Below are 6,466 nucleotides of genomic sequence, written 5' to 3'. Positions count from 1 at the left end.
TTCTTATATATTCTTTGGTATGTCAACTAAAAAAAAAAAAAGCCAAGTCTGCCATCCTCTCCGTATCTGACAGTCCTCTGGCTGTCCCTTCTCAGGCAAATCCTGTCCAATTTCCCCTTTAAGAGAGACAAATGGCTGCAGTGCTGATCCCCTGCTGATCCACCTCATGCCGTTGTGATATATTGCATCTACATATTCGGCCGAGGTGTCAAGCAGGAACCGCGGGATCTGGCGGTGGTACGGCGCAGAGCGTTCGAATGGATGAAATGAATTGCCTTTCGGTTTCATGACAGGATCAAATGTTACATATTTGGTGGGAAAACACGAAGATAAATGATGTAATAATAAAGTTTAACGACGCCACCTCCTTCGCGGCTGACTTTGTTGCGGGGGGCACCATCTGTTACAATCCCGCTGACGGATTACGCGGTACTTGTGCGTAATAAACTAAACTAAACAAACAGTACGGAACAGAACAGTTCCTCTGTTTGATCTTCGAGGGTCTTGAGGTCCAGTCTCAAAAGATCAGTGACTGAGCGGTGTCTTCGGTTCTCATCGAGACGAGCGTTTTTCAAAGCCTTTCTCGGGCCAAATGCGTTCTGCTATTTTCATGACGGTTTTTCCCACAAATACCTTCCCCGTAAAAGGCTCGTCATGTTTAACCATTAGCATGAGTACTTAATAGCTAGCTTTGCCGAAGCTTAGCTAGCTTTGTCGAACACATTTTGACGCATACAACCTAATTAGAACGGACCAGTACGATCATAGCATAATTATAATTTTTCCCTTTGTTTTCATGTAAGAAAGTACAAGCATATACGATACATACTTAATTATACCTGATTATATATATTTTTATATATTTTTCTTTTGATTATAATGAAATATAATTTCACCAAATTTTTTCCTGAACATGAAGTGTACTTTTTTTATTTACGAAATCCATCAAGTGGACCGGATTGAAACCCCAAGTGGGCCGGTTTTAGCCCACGAGCCATATGTTTGACACCACTGCCTTAAGATGTTTTACTTTTTTTTCAGTGAAAAAAAAATGTAACCTTTGTGAAAGCAGCTTTCTTTTTCTTTTTTTCTTTTTTTTTCGGGCTGCGATTGGCCCGCGGGCCACATGTTGGACATGCCTGTCTATTTAATTGCAATAGGAAGGAGGCGCTACCTGTCAATTGTCTTTAAAAAAAAAAAACACAGTGGGAAAATAAATAAAGCTACAAAATGAAATAGCTGTAACAAGATTTGGAAGTTTGCAGTATGGTATGAAATTTGAGTATACATAAAAACTGTATTGTTAAGTAGTTTATATTCAGAAATATCCCATATATTTTTATCCAGCGTGTGCGCACACTGGTGATGGACTCCAGCGCTGCGTGTGGAGAGAGAGCGACGATGCGACATCACATGAATAAATCAATCATCATAAATCAATGAAGTGCTTGTGCCGTGCCATCCAATCAACACAACCACTCCCACTTAATGCTGCCTTGATTTGTAGCCTAACGCGCGATGATTGACGCCCCTGCTGCAGCAGGGCCTAAACGATCAAACGCTCCGACGCTGCCGCAGTCGGCGCGGCTCAATACGAATTTGAAAAAAAAAAAATATTCGGGGAATTAAAGATTGAAAGTGTAAAAGTGAAATGTCTAATCAATGAAACTTTTTTAATGTCTGATTTTATATATATATACATATACAGTGTATGTGTATATATGTATGTATAAATATACTGTGTTACCTCTATAACGCTGTCCTTTTTTTGCCCCCTTCAGTTCATCGCAGATTTTTTTTTTAATCAGATCTCGCCAAATTTTTTTGCTAAATAGCGAAACATAAACTAAAAGACATAACAAAATAATAATAAACGTACGAAAGTTTTGGCTTTAAAAAACGTGGCTTCTCGTTTTGAAATTGCGATCGACCAGGGTCTGGAACGGAAAGAAAAAAACAAGCTGTAAAGTTGCGTGTCTTTCAAACCTCTTCAGCTATAAACACTGACCTTGTCGAGGCCCAGTAAGTCGTTGGCACGGAGAACAAATTGTGTTTCTGAAGAGTTCGATTCTGTTTATTTGACCATAAATAGAGTGGGGGAAAAGGTTAGCTCGTAACTCTGCTCGCAATACATTCCTTCCACACAACAGTAGAGGTAGATAGAACAGCTCAACTGAAACAAACAGTTTTTGTGAATTTGAGTACAGACCATTCGATGCAAATACTAAAAGTGATTTTCCTTTTCGTCATCTGTTCGTCGCTGACTCTTATTTCTTAGGCAGGAGAGACACTTGCTGACCAATAGCATACGGTCCCGAACCTTAATCGAATTACAATAAATTAAGGCATTATTAGCAGACGCTTTTATCCAACGACTCACAACAGTCGAGCATGTAGTTCCTCAAAGAATCAAACCCTACACTCTGCCTTTGCTGCCAAGGCAGGCTAGCTTACCGTTACACTACGGAACCGACCATGTACCATGTGCTGAAATCACTTGTAGGGTCCCGAGACGTTGATTTCAGTTTTGGGGGCAAACGGCTGCATATATCAGTATCGGTTGATATCGGAATCGAAAATTAAGTGTTGGGATAAATATCGGGGAAAAAAATCGTAATACTGGACATTTCTAGTATCGAATCGAATGCTGAACTGTTCCATGCATTCCAATGTACCTTTAGACAGATATACTTGATCCCAGGCTAGGAAATTACGGCAAGTCTAAGAGCGTGATGTAAAACATGGACGTCACCGAAAGTGATCTGAGACAAGCCTGGTAAGACGCTTGGTTAAATCAATCGGAGGATTTGCACAACAGTAACGACAGTAACATTTTTATATCAACCCTCCCAGGCGCGAGACATCCTGCCCTTCGAAAACCTGAGAAATAAAATCAATCTCCTTATACGTACAAGACTGAATAGATAAAAAAAAAAAAAAAAAAAAAAGAGTCATTGTTAAGAATGAATCACTCCTCTTCACCCTTCAACGTATCCCTACCGGTCCTCATTATAACGGATCCTGTCAGTAGCTGCTCCTGGAAGACAATCCTTGTTGCCTACGACCCCGCGAGCCCACCGTCTGGTTGGCTATATGTACGTCAGTACTTTTTTTAAAATAAATCCACGTGGAAGTAATTTGCCCAGAACAAAGTGTCTGTAGGGGGGGGGAAATATTAATGGAGCGTTCGTCAAAAGTCGTGCTTTTAGCATTTTCTACGCCATCTATTGGCCAAACGTGGGTATTGCAGCGATAAGGCGGGAAGTATAATGATAATATTAATAAATTATAGAATTTGGAAAAGTTTGTGAAAAAAGCTGAACGGGCCACATCCGGCCCGCGGGCCTTAGTTTGCACATGCCTGGGTTAACCTGATGTAGTCCAGTCCTGTTTAGATGATGTAAATCCTATCACTCTTACAGTACAGTCTTGCGTCAGAATCATCAAAACGTAACATCAACATATTTCAAAGTTTCAGAGTAGGCATGCGGTAAGAGCAGGAGTGGACGACGACAGCAAATCATTTTTTCTTTTTCAGTGCCGGGGCCGTTTTCTTCTCCATAATTGCTCATGTTTGTTTTAATCAGCACTGTTGCGATTGACAGACCCTGAACCTGTTCCATCAATGCAGGGTGTTGATCCCATCATGCTGTTCCACTCTCACACACCATTTTCCATCTAATTAACTTGTGCTGTAATTAATTATCGAGACAAAGAGGGAAAAAAAAATGGCTGATGCAGGGTTTTTTTTTTTCTTCCCCACCCCCTACCCCCGGTCTCCCTCTTGCTCTTCTCTATGAGTGACAATCAGATTACAACTGTTATATGTGAGAAGAATAAAGGATGGGTTTTTCCGGCTCATTTAACGATGGCCGTGATTACAAAGCTCCAACCTCGGACCCCTTTTTATTTGGGACGTCCCGTGCGTTTTGATGCGTTGTCGTAAATCCAAAGTGGTAATAAAAGCCCTGTATCCCCATTCTGTCTTTGTCAGTCATATCCATCCATCCATCCACCCACCCATCCATCCATCCATGCATCCATCCATCCATCCACCTATCCATCCATCTATCGATCTATCTATCTATCCATCTATCTATCCATCCATCCACCCACCCACCCATGCATCCATCATCCATCCATCCATCTCCCTATCTCTCCATCTATCCATCTATCTATCCATCCATCCATCCACCTATCCATCCATCTATCTATCTATCTAACTAGCCATCCATCCCCCCATCCAGCATCCATCCAGCCATCCATCTATCCATCCATCTATCGATCTATCTATCTATCCATCTATCCATCCATCCATGCATCCATCCATCCATCCACCTATCCATCCATCTATCGATCTATCTATCTATCCATCCATCTATCTATCTACCTATCTATCTATCCATCTATCCATCCATCCATGCATCCATCATCCATCCATCTATCTATCTACCTATCTATCTATCCATCTATCTATCTATCTAGCCATCCATCCATCCATCTATCTATTACGGGTACAGTTAAATGTTTTATGATAGGATTATAGTCAATGTAACATCTCTGGTAATATAACAGTGGTCCAGTGATATAGTAGTGTATTGTATGGTTAACTCTTCAGATTAAGTATTTATGGCCATATAAGGATGTAAGAATAGCTGACTGCAGGGAGTTAAACTTTCATTTACAGGCTTCACCGGACATCGGCCGATGATTCTGTTTCAATTTACGACCATACTTTTTCCGCTCGCTTGCAACATTTGCTACGTCAGTCCTATTATTGAAATGAGCAAACCTCAGCTGCCGTGTATTAATGGAGTTCGGAGTGGAGTACTATTTATTATCAGGTTTCAGCGCGTTACTGCCGTGAAATCCATACCTCGGTTGCTGGAGACGTAGATCGTCGATTGATCGAGCCTTAAATATTCTGTATGTATTGCCAACAAATATACTTGAATTAAACAAAAAAAAAAAAAAAAAATTCAGATGTCAGATGTGTGTTGAGTTGAGTCACGGTACGGTTTCTTATTCTCCTTAAATACAATAAATAATAAAGAGTGTCAAGGAATAAACATTAGCCTTATTTTAAGGTTTTTTGAACTTTATTTTTGGATTCTTCCGATTAAACTTGCAGGGGTTTTTTTTTATTTTATTTTATTTTATTTTATTTTTTTTACTAGTCATAAGTTTTCATTTCATTTCCATTTAGCTGTTCAGGTCTGTCTGTTTCCGTTCCCTGTTGTCTGCTGTGTGGGGTAAGCTGTCTGTTCACACTCACCTGTTGTGGTAATTGGCCTCACTTGTGCCACCTGCTGCTCCCTGTGTATATATACCCCTGTCCCTCACGCAGGCCTGGTTGGCTCATTGTGACGGTGTCGTGTCATTGTGTAGCGTCGCTGTTCTGTAGCAGTTCGTGAGTTTCCTGTTCCTGTGTTTCGTCGTGTTCCCTCGTGTTCCGTGTTACAAAGAGAGTTCCATACCAGGTAGTTCTTCCTGTTTTGTTAATTTAGACATTGTTAATAAAACTTTTCCCTGCCCCAGTACCGCATTTGGGCCCTACCTGCTTCCTGCAATGTCGTTGCCCACACGTGGCAGCTACTGCTAACGGTGAGCTAAACCGCTAACGAAATGTTTAGCACATGTCGTTGCCGTTATATTCTACTGAAATGAATGAAACAAAACAAAGTGTTTTCTTTCAATGGCCTACTTTTTTTTTTATTGTGACTATTGAGTCCTTCTGGTAAATTATAACTTTAGCAAATACGCTGTTCTAAGTTAATTAAAGGCCGAGTGTATTGTGTCGTCTGTCGTCGATGGGAAATACAATAAAGAATTCCGAGTTAAGACCAAGAAATGATTTTGTGGAGAAAAAAAAATAACTTGAATCATTTTATATTGATTAGCTTGAAGCTAATTTGCTTTTATTTGAAGTTGGACTTCAGGTCAGGGAAAAAACAATGTGCCTGCGTCACTGCGTGTAAAGGCCTGTGTGATATAGCATCACTGTATGGCTTGTATCAACGTAGGCGGGATTTGTGGCCTACTAAGGTCAGGAATATATTTTGCGGAATGGCTGAAATGGCCTGGTCCCCTGGATATCAACCGTAAAGCAAAAACGGAGACTCGGAGATTTGCACACGGACCGTGAGTGACAGTAATTGGAGGAATGAGGAGCTATTGTTGTTTCTCATCTGTGCTGTGGCGATATGAGAAACAATGCATGAGGATAATAGGATCCGGGGATTTGGTGCTTGGTGTACGTACTGCATGTTCCAAAAAAGAAAGGGCAGTGCTGAGAGTACAGAGCTTTGAGGTGAACGGAGATAAAGGATAACTACATCCATCCCTTTAGGTGTAATGCTTTAGAGAAACAAGATGAATATATATATATATATATTTATTTATATATTTATTTATATATTTATTTATATATATATTTATATATATTTATTTATATATATATTTATAT

The 6,466-nt window shown here is 40.2% G+C and overlaps 1 long non-coding RNA gene across 2 annotated transcripts in view; it reads left to right on the top strand.

Annotated features, from left to right (window-relative positions):
* The first annotated feature begins 5,189 nt into the window (after positions 1-5,189).
* The window catches only part of LOC103398838 (uncharacterized), a 48,464-nt gene continuing 47,187 nt past the window's right edge, over positions 5,190-6,466 (top strand). Inside the window, exon 1 of one of the 2 annotated variants that reach the window (XR_523540.3) lies at positions 5,190-5,480. This is a non-coding gene — a long non-coding RNA (uncharacterized LOC103398838). Of the gene's footprint in view, positions 5,605-6,466 lie in introns of both variants that reach the window. The other variant, XR_523539.3, reaches the window with a different exon arrangement.

This window comes from Cynoglossus semilaevis, unplaced genomic scaffold (genome assembly GCF_000523025.1).
Source record: "Cynoglossus semilaevis isolate Cse_v1.0 unplaced genomic scaffold, Cse_v1.0 scaffold774, whole genome shotgun sequence".
Classification (NCBI taxonomy): Eukaryota; Metazoa; Chordata; class Actinopteri; order Pleuronectiformes; family Cynoglossidae; genus Cynoglossus; species Cynoglossus semilaevis.
This window is presented reverse-complemented; position numbering and strand designations above follow the sequence as displayed.